The following is a 13,745-nucleotide window of genomic DNA, read 5'->3' as shown; positions in this document are numbered from 1 at the left end:
TGCGGCCTCCCCCCCCCATTGGTGGCAACGGAGAGTTCCGATCGGAGTCCCAGTTTAATCGCTCTGGGGCTCCGATCGGTAACCATGGCAACCAGGATGCTACTGCAGGCCTGGTTGCCATGGTTACTTAGCAACATTACAATATTAGAAGCATCATACTTACCTGCTGCGCTGTCTGTGACCGGCCGGGAGCTCCTCCTACTGGTAAGTGACAGATCATTAAGCAATGCGTCGCACAGACCTGTCACTTACCAGTAGGAGGAGCTCCCGGCCGGTCACAGACAGCGCAGCAGGTAAGTATGATGCTTCTAATATTGTAATATTGCTAAGTAAGCATGGCAACCAGGCCTGCAGTAGCGTCCTGGTTGCCATGGTTACCGATCGGAGCCCCAGCGATTAAACTGGGACTCCGATCGGAACTCTCCGCTGCCACCAATGATGGGGGGGGGAGGGGCGCAGAGGGGAGGCCGCACACTGGCCACCAATGATATTACAATAGAGGGAGGGGGGGGGCGCACACTGGCCACCAATGATAATACAATAGAGGGAGGGAGGGGGGGCCGGGGGAGGCCGCACACTGGCCACCAATAATATTCAAACTGAGGAGGGAGGGGGGTCTGCCCCCTGCTGCCTGGCAGCCCCTGATCTCTTACAGGGGGCTATGATATGCACAATTAACCCCTCAGGTGCAGCACCTGAGGGGTTAATTGTGCGGATCACAGCCCCCTGTAAGAGATCGGGTGCTGCCAGGCAGCAGTCATGTACACAGTTCGTAGTATATTCTAACTAGAAGCGTCCCCATCACTATGGGAACGCCTCTGTGTTAGAATATACTGTCGGATATGAGTTTCACGATCTAACTCATATCCGACAGTATATTCTAACATAGAGGCGTTCCCATGGTGATGGGGACGCTTCAAGTTAAAATATACCATCGGATTGGCGAAAACTCCGATCCTATGGTATATTAACTCCTGACTTTACATTGAAAGTCAATGGGGGACAGATCCGTTTGAAATTGCACCATATTGTGTCAACGTCAAACGGATCCGTCTACATTGCATTGTAATTCAGGACGGATCTGTTTGGCTCCGCACGGCCAGGCGGACACCAAAACGACTTTTTTTTCATGTCCGTGGATCCTTCAAAAATCAAGAAAGACCCACGGATGAAAAAACGGTCATGGATCACGGACCAACGGAACCCCGTTTTGCGGACCGTGAAAAAATACGGTCGTGTGCATGAGGCCTAACTTAGGTCTGAGCTAAGCTATATATACACTGACATTGCTCCATCTTGTGGAGAATCAAGTGTAGTGCACCCTGACTAGGCCTGTGTAAAGGATATTTGCATATAGAATCACATTATGACATGGAGAATATGACAGGAGATAAAATACAAAATACAGGCATATCACATGACATTAATACATAATTAAAATACGTTTGCGGGGCCCACGGTCACGTGAGTGGGACACTGCAACTGAACGTCAGTGGACAGAATTCACCTGACGCTTGGCACATTACAGTATATGAGAGCTCCCGTTTTTAACAAGACTCACAACTGTCTCAGTTTGACATGACCAGGACATTTTGTGACAAATTAAATTCAATAAGTTTTCATTATATAATACATAAGCTTTATTTAAATAAAAATGGAAAACCCCTTTAAGGGACCTTTACATGCGTAATTTCGTTTTCATCATGTGCCCCTAGCTACTTGCAGCAGTGACATCAGCTACAGGAAAAAAAAATAGAAATTAAATTGATGTGTGTCCATGCAATGTGTGCTTCATCTACAGGAGAAGATGGATTTCTATTTCCTTCACCAAATCTTTACACCGTCCAAGTTAATGAGAGAGCTAGGAGACAAGCAACAGTTAGCAATCAGGTCCCTGTCAAAGAAGTAACTCTGGAGCTGCTGCCCAAGGACTATCTTATGGGCAGGGACGGCTCGTGGCACGCTCACCTGGACATTCACCGTATGATGCTGCTGGGCCATCACTGCCATCCTAAAACAGGAACGAATGAAAACAAGTAAGACACCCAGAACAAATGTGGTAATAAACTAAAGCTGTACAGGGCTGACATGGAGATCTGGGTAAACATGCTCTACACAGGACTTTGTTTCCATCCTGCATAACGGAAACAAGACGGATCCGTTATGCTTGCCCATAGACTTCTATTATGACAGATCAAAACTGAATTTTTCTTAAAGGCTTCCATTTTGATTTCCATCTTACGGATTGCGTTATAACCATGTTATAACGGAAAGCAATAACAGAATGCATAATGGTAATGTGAAACCGGCCTTAGATTGGTGGTGGTCCTACCACTGGGACCCCACTGATCATGATAACGGGCACCTCATACCCTGTGGTTACCCCAAAATGAATGGAGTGTCAGGTTGAGAGTGCATTTCCGCTCTACTGATTTTTATGGGACTGACAGAAATAGCAGAGAGCTTGTAATCGGATATATTCATTAGTCCCATACAGATGAATGAAGTGGCAGTGCGAATGCTCCACCTACCACTCAATGTATTTTACGGGACCTTGTAGGGTACAGGCCCCCATTCTCGTGATTGGTTGGCATACCAGTGGTTGGACCCCTACTGATCTAATAGTTATCCCTATCCTGTGGATGATAAATAATCAGAATACCCAGTAATTGGAACTTAAAGGGGTTGCCTCACTTCAGCAAATAACATTCATGATGTATGTAGATCATGATGTAGTCCATATTGCCTACTTGATTCATTTTTCCATCTCATTATACACTGCTCATTGTTATGCAAGCGGGTGTGGACCCACTACGCCACTTACTGGGTATACTCCGGAGGGGCGTAACTAAGCAGCTACGTGGAATTCACTAGAGCCCCTGATGGTGGGGATAGGCTTGGGCCGTAGGGTAGCTGCCAAGTGCCACTCCAGAGTAGTCCCCAAGTCAGTGGCAGCTGACCAGGGGGTCAGAGTGCTCGGTGCAAGCACCAAGGGGACGTACGAGGCCTGGAGGTACGGGTCAGGACAGGCGGCAATCAAGCAAAAACAGCAAACAAGATCCGAGGTCAGGGGCAGGCGGCAAACAGGCAAAGTCCGTAAATGAAAGTCCGAGGTCAGAGGCAGGCGGCAGAAAGCAAAGTCCAGGAGTACAACAGCAGGATTCGGTACACAGGAAGGCAGACAAGATAAACACCTTTGCACAGGCACTAGACAGGCTAGACACTGAGGTTGCTCAGGCAACTTCCTGTAGTAGGAAGTGCCTTTAAATACCTGCTGTAATCCAGCCATAGGCTGCTGAGACAGAGGGCGTGTGTGTGTTGCCTCTTAGGTGAAGAGAGACAGACCCATGCAAGCTTCAACACTAATGCAAGTCTCCAGCAGGAAGGAAACTCTGGCCTGGAACATATGTAGCAGAGTTAAGTTAGTTGCTGCCCGTGTTTGTAAGCTGGGCGGCAGGAGAGAAAAGAGGGAGCCCAACGCCCCCGTGCCTGCTGATAGGGGCAGCGGCGCCGACACAGGCCGCTGGGCTAACACTCAAATCTAGGGGTTATCAGTTAAAATTTTTACCTATTTAGAAAAAAACACAAAATCCGTTATTGTGTGACTTGCTGCTGAGGATATGGTAATAGGAACTTAAAGGGGTTATAGGGGGTTAATGGTTAAGAGGCTATATGGTAATAGGATAAATGACTAATGATCACAAACATGTTCGAAATTTTCACAGGAAATCTTCGTGTAAGAACCCAATCCCTGCATCATGTCAGTTCCCATTGTCTAAGCCAACTTCTACTAAGAGACTGATCTACCAGCCTTTTCCTCAAAAGAAGAATCATCTGAGATCAGAGGCTGCCAGGAAGCTCGGTTTATATGAACCACATAAAAGTATTTTATGAATCAGTGAGCGTCTCTCATATCCGCCCTCAATAATAAAAACGGATTGTTTTAAAGTCAAGTTCATTCAGTTTTTTCTACATCTGCGCTTAGTGTGTGTGTTTTCTCCGTCCGGATTGTATGCGTTATTCACGTGCGATAAGAAAAAATGAATATTAATTTACATCTGATAGCAACCATTAGTAAAAAAACGCATTGCATCCGGACGCCTTCTTTTTTTCAAGCAAGTCCCATTCACTTCTATGGAACCAGGGCTGCGTGAAAAATGCACAATATAGAACATGCTGCAATTTTTTTTGAACACAGAGATGATGCGTGAAAAATGCCGCTCATGTGCACAGAGCCACTGAAATGAATGGGTCAGGATTCAGTCAGATGCTATGTGTTCACTACCTGTATTGCATCCAGACAGAAAACTTGCTCGTGTGAAAGAGGCCTTAGTGTCCAGGCAACCTCCTCTGCAGTAGCAGGTGTCACGGTCCCTCCTGAGAGAGAGGTGAGAAGATCGGATAGACTTGCTGCACGTGAGGCTATCTGACAGGTCTCTCTGTTTTCCTCTATGTATGTAGTTGTTTGGCAGGATCTCACCTCTCCTCAGGTGCCACTCGTTATCAGTGATGAGGCTCTATTTAGATCCGGCTCACACTGCTGACCATGCGGTTGATAGTTTCTGCTTGGAGTTGCTAGTGCTGGTTTGTCTTGGATCTCCTGCTTCTCCATACATCTCTAAGCTAAGTACTTGTTGCCTTCGCTGTTTCTTATTATCTGGTGTGTGTTATTTCTAGGCCTCAGGGAGATGCAGGTTCCTTCATTCTGCAAAGAACCAGCTGTCTCATCCCCTGCTACCTATGCTAGGGCTCGTCAGTTTTAGCAGGGCTTTAGGTATCCGGTGTATGGGTATTTCCACCATCAGGATCTGCTCATACTGGCAGGAGTTAGGGAAAGGCCTAGGGATTACTAGGAGGTCACCATCCCTCTTCCTTAGCTTTTAAGGCCAGATTGTTGTCTATTCGTTGTTGTGTGTATTTGGTGTTTTCCCTTCCCCTTAACCTGTGACATCAGGTTAGAGGATAAGTCAGTAATATGAGGTTGTCATAGGACACACACTCCCTAAGCAGTAAATATAGAACAATTATAACCCTTGTTATGTTCCTTATTAGTGGATTTTCCAATAGTTCAGCCCATTTTAAAGGGGTATACCAGTCGTATAAAAAAATCTCTCCCATGGACTGCATATTGTTTAACCACCTCAGCCCCCAGTGCTTAAACACCCTGAAAGACCAGGCCACTTTTTACACTTCTGACCTACACTACTTTCACCGTTTATTGCTCGGTCATGCAACTTACCACCCAAATGAATTTTACCTCCTTTTCTTCTCACTGATAGAGCTTTCATTTGGTGGTATTTCTTTGCTGCTGACATTTTTACTTTTTTTGTTATTAATCGAAATGTAACGATTTTTTTGCAAATAAATGACATTTTTCACTTTCAGTTGTAAAATTTTGCAAAAAAAACGAGATCCATATATAAATTTTGCTCTAAATTTATTGTTCTACATGTCTTTGATAAAAAAAAAATGTTTGGGTAAAAAAAAAATGGTTTGGGTAAAAGTTATAGCGTTTACAAACTATGGTACAAAAATGTGAATTTCCGCTTTTTGAAGCAGCTCTGACTTTCTGAGCACCTGTCATGTTTCCTGAGGTTCTACAATGCCCAGACAGTACAAACACCCCACAAATGACCCCATTTCGGAAAGTACACACCCTAAGGCAGGGGTACTAAACTAGTTTTATTAAAGGTCCACATACCAGGGTCTGCAGTCAGGTGAAGGTCCGAGCTGAACGCCAACAGTAAAGATGCCATGCGATCATGTGATCCATGCGCGTGGGGCGCTCTGACGTTATAGTGGAGCGCCCCGGGTAAGTCCCAGAATTAGTAATGGCCACATTAGTGCCCCAGTAAGAATAATGTCCCCATTAGTGCCCCCAGTAAGAGTATTGCCCCCCTTCTCTGCTTTTGCAAAAATAAATAAATAATTTGCATTCACCTGGCTGCGGTGAACATTCGCTGCTGACTGCAAGCTCAGGACCGGTGCTCTAACGTGATGACGTCTTGTAGGTCCTGTCCTGAGCTTCTAGTCAGCGGGGAGTGTTCTCCACAGCGTGAGCAAATGGAGGTGGAGGTATCGTAATATATATTTTTTTTTACTAGCACAAGTAGCGGTGGAGGTAAAGGCTGTACTAATGGGCGTTCCATGATGGAAGCGCTCATTAGTAAGGGTACTTTCACACTTGCAGCAGGATGGATCCGACAGGCTGCTCACCCCGTCAGATCCATTTTGCCACTACTTCGCCGTGCCGCTGCTCTGTGCCCATCGACTATAATGGGGGTGGGGGCAGAGCTACGGCGCAGCACGGTGAGAGGCCGCCAGACTAAAAGTACTACATGTCCGACTTTTTCGTCTGGCTGCCCCCTCAATATAATAAACATTGGTGGCGCAGTGCGCCCCCCCTCAAAATAATAAACATTGGTGGCGCAGTGCACCCCCCCATCACAATAAACATTGGTGGCGCAGTGCGCCCCCCCTCAATATAATAAACATTGGTGGCGCAGTGCGCCCCCCCATCACCCCAGTATAATAAACATTGGTGGCGCAGTGTGCCCCCCCATCACCCCAGTATAATAAACATTAGTGGCGCAGTGCGCCCCCCATCACCCCAGTATAATAAACATTGGTGGCGCAGTGTGCCCCCCAATATAATAAACATTGGTGGCGCAGTGCGCCCCCCCTCAAAATAATAAACATTGGTGGCGCAGTGTGCCCCCCCATCACAATAAACATTGGTGGCGCAGTGCGCCCCCCCTCAAAATAATAAACATTGGTGGCGCAGTGCGCCCCCCCATCACCCCAGTATAATAAACATTGGTGGCGCAGTGCGCCCCCCTCAATATAATAAACATTGGTGGCGCAGTGTGCCCCCCAATATAATAAACATTGGTGGCGCAGTGTGCCCCCCAATATAATAAACATTGGTGGCGCAGTGTGCCCCCCAATATAATAAACATTGGTGGCGCAGTGTGCCCCCCAATATAATAAACATTGGTGGCGCAGTGTGCCCCCCAATATAATAAACATTGGTGGCGCAGTGCGCCCCCCCTCAAAATAATAAACATTGGTGGCGCAGTGTGCCCCCCAATATAATAAACATTGGTGGCGCAGTGCACCCCCCCTCAAAATAATAAAGATTGGTGGCGCAGTGTGCCCCCCAATATAATAAACATTGGTGGCGCAGTGTGCCCCCCAATATAATAAACATTGGTGGCGCAGTGTGCCCCCCAATATAATAAACATTGGTGGCGCAGTGTGCCCCCCAATATAATAAACATTGGTGGCGCAGTGCGCCCCCCCTCAAAATAATAAAGATTGGTGGCGCAGTGTGCCCCCCCATCACCCCAGTATAATAAACATTGGTGGCGCAGTGCGCCCCCCCCAATATAATAAACATTGGTGGTGCAGTGGGCAGTGCCAATGAGGGTTAAAAAATAATTTACTCACCTCCTCCAGTTGATCGCGTAACTGCCGGTCTCCAGTTCTTACTTCTTTCTTCAGGACCTGTGGTGACATCACTGAGCTCATCACCATGGTAATGGGCCATGTGATGAGCTCAGTGACGTCACCACAGGTCCTGAAGAAAGAAGTAAGAACTGGAGACCGGCAGTTATGCGATGAACTGGAGGAGGTGAGTTAATTTTCTTTTATTATTTTTAACCCTCATTGGCACTTCCCACTGCGCCACCAATGTTTCTTATACTAGGGGGGGGGGGGGGCGCACTGTCCCACCAACGTTTCTTATACAAATACAGGAGGCGGGTGCCGGAATCAAATAGCCGGCACCCGACCTTTGTGACAGGGGGCTGCGATCAGCTACAATTAACCCCTCAGGTACCGCACCTGAAGGGTTAACTCAACTGCAGCTGATCGCAGCTCCCTGTCACAGAGGTCGGGTGCCGGCTATTTGATTCCAGCACCCGCCTCCTGTATTTGTATTACAGGTCAGTTTTCTTCATTGGTGGCGCAGTGGCCACAGCCCCTCCCCTCCTCCTCCTGCCTCTTCTTATTGGCAGCGGCGGGGACAGGGGGGAGGGAGAGACTCCTCCTGCGCTGCTGAGAACGATCAGCTCCTGTGCCCCGCCGCTGTATTGAGCAGAGCTGCCAGAGCGTGCAGGAGGAGGAGCGCTTACATGTGGAGGAAGCCCTGTCTCACTGCGCTGTGGGACAGGTGGAAGTGCGCCGGTAAGCTCCTCCTCCTGCACGGCACAGTGTGCAGGAGAGGAGCAGCGCTCTGAAGGATGGCAGGGGTCCGGACAACTGGCGGCCGCGGTCCGTATTTGGACCGCGGTCCGCCAGTTGAGTACCCCTGCCCTAAGGTATTCGCTGATGGGCATAGTGAGTTCATAGAACTTTTTATTTTTTGTCACAAGTTAGCGGAAAATGATGATTTTTTTTTTTTTTTCTTACAAAGTCTCATATTCCACTAACTTGTGACAAAAAATAAAAAGTTCTATGAACTCACTATGCCCATCAGCGAATACCTTGGGGTCTCTTCTTTCCAAAATGGGGTCACTTGTGGGGTAGTTATACTGCCCTGGCATTCTAGGGGCCCAAATGTGTGGTAAGGAGTTTGAAATCAAATTCTGTAAAAAATGACGTGTGAAATCCGAAAGGTGCTCTTTGGAATATGGGCCCCTTTGCCCACCTAGGCTGCAAAAAAGTGTCACACATCTGGTATCTCCATACTCAAGAGAAGGTGGGGAATGTGTTTTGGGGTGTCATTTTATATATACCCATGCTGGGTGAGAGAAATATCTTGGCAAAAGACAACTTTTCCCATTTTTTTTTATACAAAGTTGGCATTTGACCAAGATATTTCTCTCACCCAGCATGGGTATATGTAAAAAGACACCCCAAAACACATTCCTCAACTTCTCCTGAATACAGAGATACCAGATGTGTGACACTTTTTTGCAGCCTAGGTGGGCAAAGGGGCCCATATTCCAAAGAGCACCTTTCGGATTTCACAGGTCATTTTTTACAGAATTTGATTTCAAACTCCTTACCACACATTTGGGCCCCTAGAATGCCAGGGCAGTATAACTACCCCACAAGTGACCCCATTTTGGAAAGAAGACACCCCAAGGTATTCCGTGAGGGGCATGGCGAGTTCTTAGAATTTTTTATTTTTTGTCACAAGTTAGTGGAAAATGATGATTTTTTTTTTTTTTTCATACAAAGTCTCATATTCCACTAACTTGTGACAAAAAATAAAAACTTCCATGAACTCACTATGCCCATCAGCGAATACCTTGGGGTCTCTTCTTTCCAAAATGGGGTCACTTGTGGGGTAGTTATACTGCCCTGGCATTCTAGGGGCCCAAATGTGTGGTAAGGAGTTTGAAATCAAATTCAGTAAAAAATGACCTGTGAAATCCGAAAGGTGCTCTTTGGAATGTGGGCCCCTTTGCCCACCTAGGCTGCAAAAAAGTGTCACACATCTGGTATCTCCGTACTCAGGAGAAGTTGAGGAATGTGTTTTGGGGTGTCTTTTTACATATACCCATGCTGGGTGAGATAAATATCTTGGTCAAATGCCAACTTTGTATAAAAAAATGGGAAAAGTTGTCTTTTGCCAAGATATTTCTCTCACCCAGCATGGGTATATGTAAAATGACACCCCAAAACACATTCCCCACCTTCTCCTGAGTACGGAGATACCAGATGTGTGACACTTTTTTGCAGCCTAGGTGGGCAAAGGGGCCCATATTCCAAAGAGCACCTTTCGGATTTCACAGGTCATTTTTTACAGAATTTGATTTCAAACTCCTTACCACACATTTGGGCCCCTAGAATGCCAGGGCAGTATAACTACCCCACAAGTGACCCCATTTTGGAAAGAAGAGATGCCAAGGTATTCGCTGATGGGCATAGTGAGTTCATGGAAGTTTTTATTTTTTGTCACAAGTTAGTGGAATATGAGACTTTGTATGAAAAAAAAAAAAAAAAAATCATCATTTTCCACTAACTTGTGACAAAAAATAAAAAATTCCAGGAACTTGCCATGCCCCTCACGGAATACCTTGGGGTGTCTTCTTTCCAAAATGGGGTCACTTGTGGGGTAGTTATACTGCCCTGGCATTTTCCAGGGGCCCTAATGTGTGGTAAGTAGGTAAATGACCTGTGAAATCCGAAAGGTGCTCTTTGGAATGTGGGACCCTTTGCCCACCTAGGCTGCAAAAAAGTGTCACACATCTGGTATCTCCGTACTCAGGAGAAGGTGGGGAATGTGTTTTGTGGTGTCATTTTACATATACCCATGCTGGGTGAGAGAAATATCTTGGCAAAAGACAACTTTTCCCATTTTTTTATACAAAGTTGGCATTTGACCAAGATATTTATCTCACCCAGCATGGGTATATGTAAAAAGACACCCCAAAACACATTCCTCAACTTCTCCTGAATACAGAGATACCAGATGTGTGACACTTTTTTGCAGCCTAGGTGGGCAAAGGGGCCCAAATTCCTTTTAGGAGGGCATTTTTAGACATTTGGATACCAGACTTCTTCTCACGCTTTGGGGCCCCTAAAATGCCAGGGCAGTATAAATACCCCACATGTGACCCCATTTTGGAAAGAAGACACCCCAAGGTAGTAAATGAGGGGCATGGCGAGTTCATTGAAAAAAAAAAATTTCGGCACAAGTTAGCGGAAATTGATTTTTTTGATTTTGTTCTCACAAAGTCTCCCTTTCCGCTAACTTGGGACAAAAATTTCAATCTTTCATGGACTCAATATGCCCCTCAGCGAATACCTTGGGGTGTCTTCTTTCCAAAATGGTGTTATTTGTGGGGTGTTTGTACTGCCCTGGCATTTGAGGGTCTCCGCAATCATTACATGTATGCCCAGCATTAGGAGTTTCTGCTATTCTCCTTATATTGAGCATACGGGTAATGAGATTTTTTTTTTCCGTTCAGCCTCTGGGCTGAAAGAAAAAAATGAACGGCACAGATTTCTTCATTCGCATCGATCAATGTGGATGAAAAAATCTCTGCCAAAAAAAGAAAAAGGAGGGGAAAGGCGTCTGCCAGGACATAGGAGCTCCGCCCAACATCCATACCCACTTCAGCTCGTATGCCCTGGCAAACCAGATTTCTCCATTCACATCAATCGATGTGGATGAATAAATCATTGCCGGGATTTTTTTTTTTATATATATACAAAGTGTTTGCCAAAGTATATGAACACTGCCACCTCCTCAGCTCATATGCCTCGGCAAACATATCTTTTACTGCAGAGGAGAAATCTCGTCTTGCAGCGCCGCATACACCGACTTGCGTGTAATCTGACAGCAGCGCAATGCTTCTGTCCGAATGCACATCAGTGCTGCAGCTAGTCGATCGGTTGGTCCACCTGAAAGGTAAAAAAAACAAAACAAAAAAGAAAAAACCAGGCCGCAAAGCAATAACTTTATTAACTTTAGAACAGAACATATTAACTTTTTTTAACTTTTTCACTTACCGGTAATTTTTTTTTTGTTTAGTTTATTTTACCTTTATAGAACAAACCTCTCCTTCCCCATGGGACAATGTGCAAAGCGCAAATCGCCCAAAGATGTGGCGAAGTACGTTATGCACTTTATCCCAGGTGAAAGGAGAGGTTTGCAGCAGCTGAGAGTAAAAGGGCCCTAATAGCCCTGTGTGCCTGTCCTGTGAGATGCAATCCCTATGCTAGGTGTACCTGTGTGTGGTACTTCCGGAAACACTCACCAAAGCATAGGGCAGGGTGGTCAGGACAGTCAGGACAGAAATAGCGGGTGTCACGCCTTATTCCACTCCTGCTACAGACACGACATCTTTTTCGGGGTGACGGTTGGGTTGAGGTACCAGGAACGACACTGGGGAAATGTCGCTCGTGTAGACGGCTAACTACACTGGTGGATGGGGCCACGGAACCTCCTGGGTAAAGGAGGTTCTCGATGATCTCTTCCTGGAATTTGAGGAAAGATCGTGTTCTCCCAGCCTTACTGTAGAGAACAAAACTATTGTACAACGCCAATTGAATTAAATATACAGACACCTTCTTATACCAGCGTCTGGTTCTGCGGGAAACTAAATACGGAGACAACATCTGGTCATTGAAGTCCACCCCTCCCATGAGCGCATTATAGTCGTGGACACAGAGGGGCTTTTCAATGACACGGGTTGCTCGCTCAATTTGGATTGTCGTGTCTGCGTGAATGGAGGAGAGCATGTAAACGTCACGCTTGTCTCTCCATTTCACCGCGAGCAGTTCTTCGTTACACAAGGCAGCCCTCTCCCCCCTTGCAAGACGGGTGGTTACAAGCCGTTGGGGGAAGCCCACGCGACTAGTTCGCGCGGTGCCACAGGCGCAAATCCGTTCTAGAAACAAATGCCTAAAGAGGGCCACACTTGTGTAAAAATTGTCCACATAAAGATGGTACCCCTTGCCGAATAAGGGTGACACCAAGTCCCAGACTGTCTTCCCACTGCTCCCCAGGTAGTCAGGGCAACCGACCGGCTCCAGGGTCTGATCTTTTCCCTCATAGATCCGAAATTTGTGGGTATAGCCTGTGGCCCTTTCACAAAGCTTATACAATTTGACCCCATACCGGGCACGCTTGCTTGGGATGTACTGTTTGAAGCCAAGGCGCCCGGTAAAATGTATTAGGGACTCGTCTACGCAGATGTTTTGCTCGGGGGTATACAAATCTGCAAATTTCTGGTTGAAATGGTCTATGAGGGGCCGAATTTTGTGGAGCCGGTCAAAAGCTGGGTGGCCTCTGGGACGGGAGGAGGTGTTGTCGCTAAAATGCAGGAAACGGAGGATGGCCTCAAATCGTGCCCTGGACATAGCAGCAGAGAACATGGGCATGTGATGAATCGGGTGCGTTGACCAATATGACCGCAATTCATGCTTTTTTGTCAGGCCCATGTTGAGGAGAAGGCCCAAAAAAAATTTAAGTTCGGAAACTTGGACTGGTTTCCACCGGAAAGGCTGGGCATAAAAGCTTCCCGGGTTGGCGGATATAAATTGTGTGGCATACTGGTTGGTCTCTGCCACGACTAAGTCCAAGAGCTCCGCAGTCAAGAACAGCTCAAAAAATCCCAGGGCCGAACCGATTTGAGCCGTCTCAACCCGAACTCCAGACTGGGCGGTGAAAGGGGGAACTACAGGTGCGGCTGAAGTTGGTGACTGCCAATCAGGGTTTGCCAGCACCTCAGGGATTCTAGGGGCTCTACGGGCCTGTCTGTGCGGTGGCTGCGACGGGGTAACTAGTGCACGTGCCACCGTACCAGCTTCAACTGCCCTTCTGGTGCTCGCCACGTCACCATGTTGTACGGCAGTGCTGGTACTAGGTCCAGGGAGAGCTGCGCTGCTGGTGTATGCCTCACCACGTGATCCGGCAGCGACAGCCCCACTCTGCTGCTCTTGAAGCGGATCCTGCATAACCTGTGGTCTAGCGACACGGGGCCGGGTACGCCTGGTGCTGCCAGGGACCTCCACCTCCTCGTCCGAACTTTGGGTCAGAGAGCCACTGCTTTCCACAGGTTCATATTCTGACCCGCTAGATTCATCAGATGAGGGTTCCCACTCCTCATCCGACTGGGTCAGAATCCTGTAGGCCTCTTCAGAAGAATACCCCCTGTTTGACATTTTGGACTACTAAATTTAGGGGTATTCCCTGAGACTACCCAAGAAAAAAAGCAAGCCTGTCTTACAAAGGGGAGGCTAGCGAAGTACCGGAGGCCGCTGCGGTTGATAAAAAATATCAAAAC

The sequence above is a fragment of the Bufo bufo genome, chromosome 5 (assembly GCF_905171765.1).
Source record: "Bufo bufo chromosome 5, aBufBuf1.1, whole genome shotgun sequence".
Lineage (NCBI taxonomy): Eukaryota > Metazoa > Chordata > Amphibia > Anura > Bufonidae > Bufo > Bufo bufo.
The sequence above is the reverse complement of the archived record's forward strand: the minus strand, read 5'-3'. Positions refer to the sequence as shown.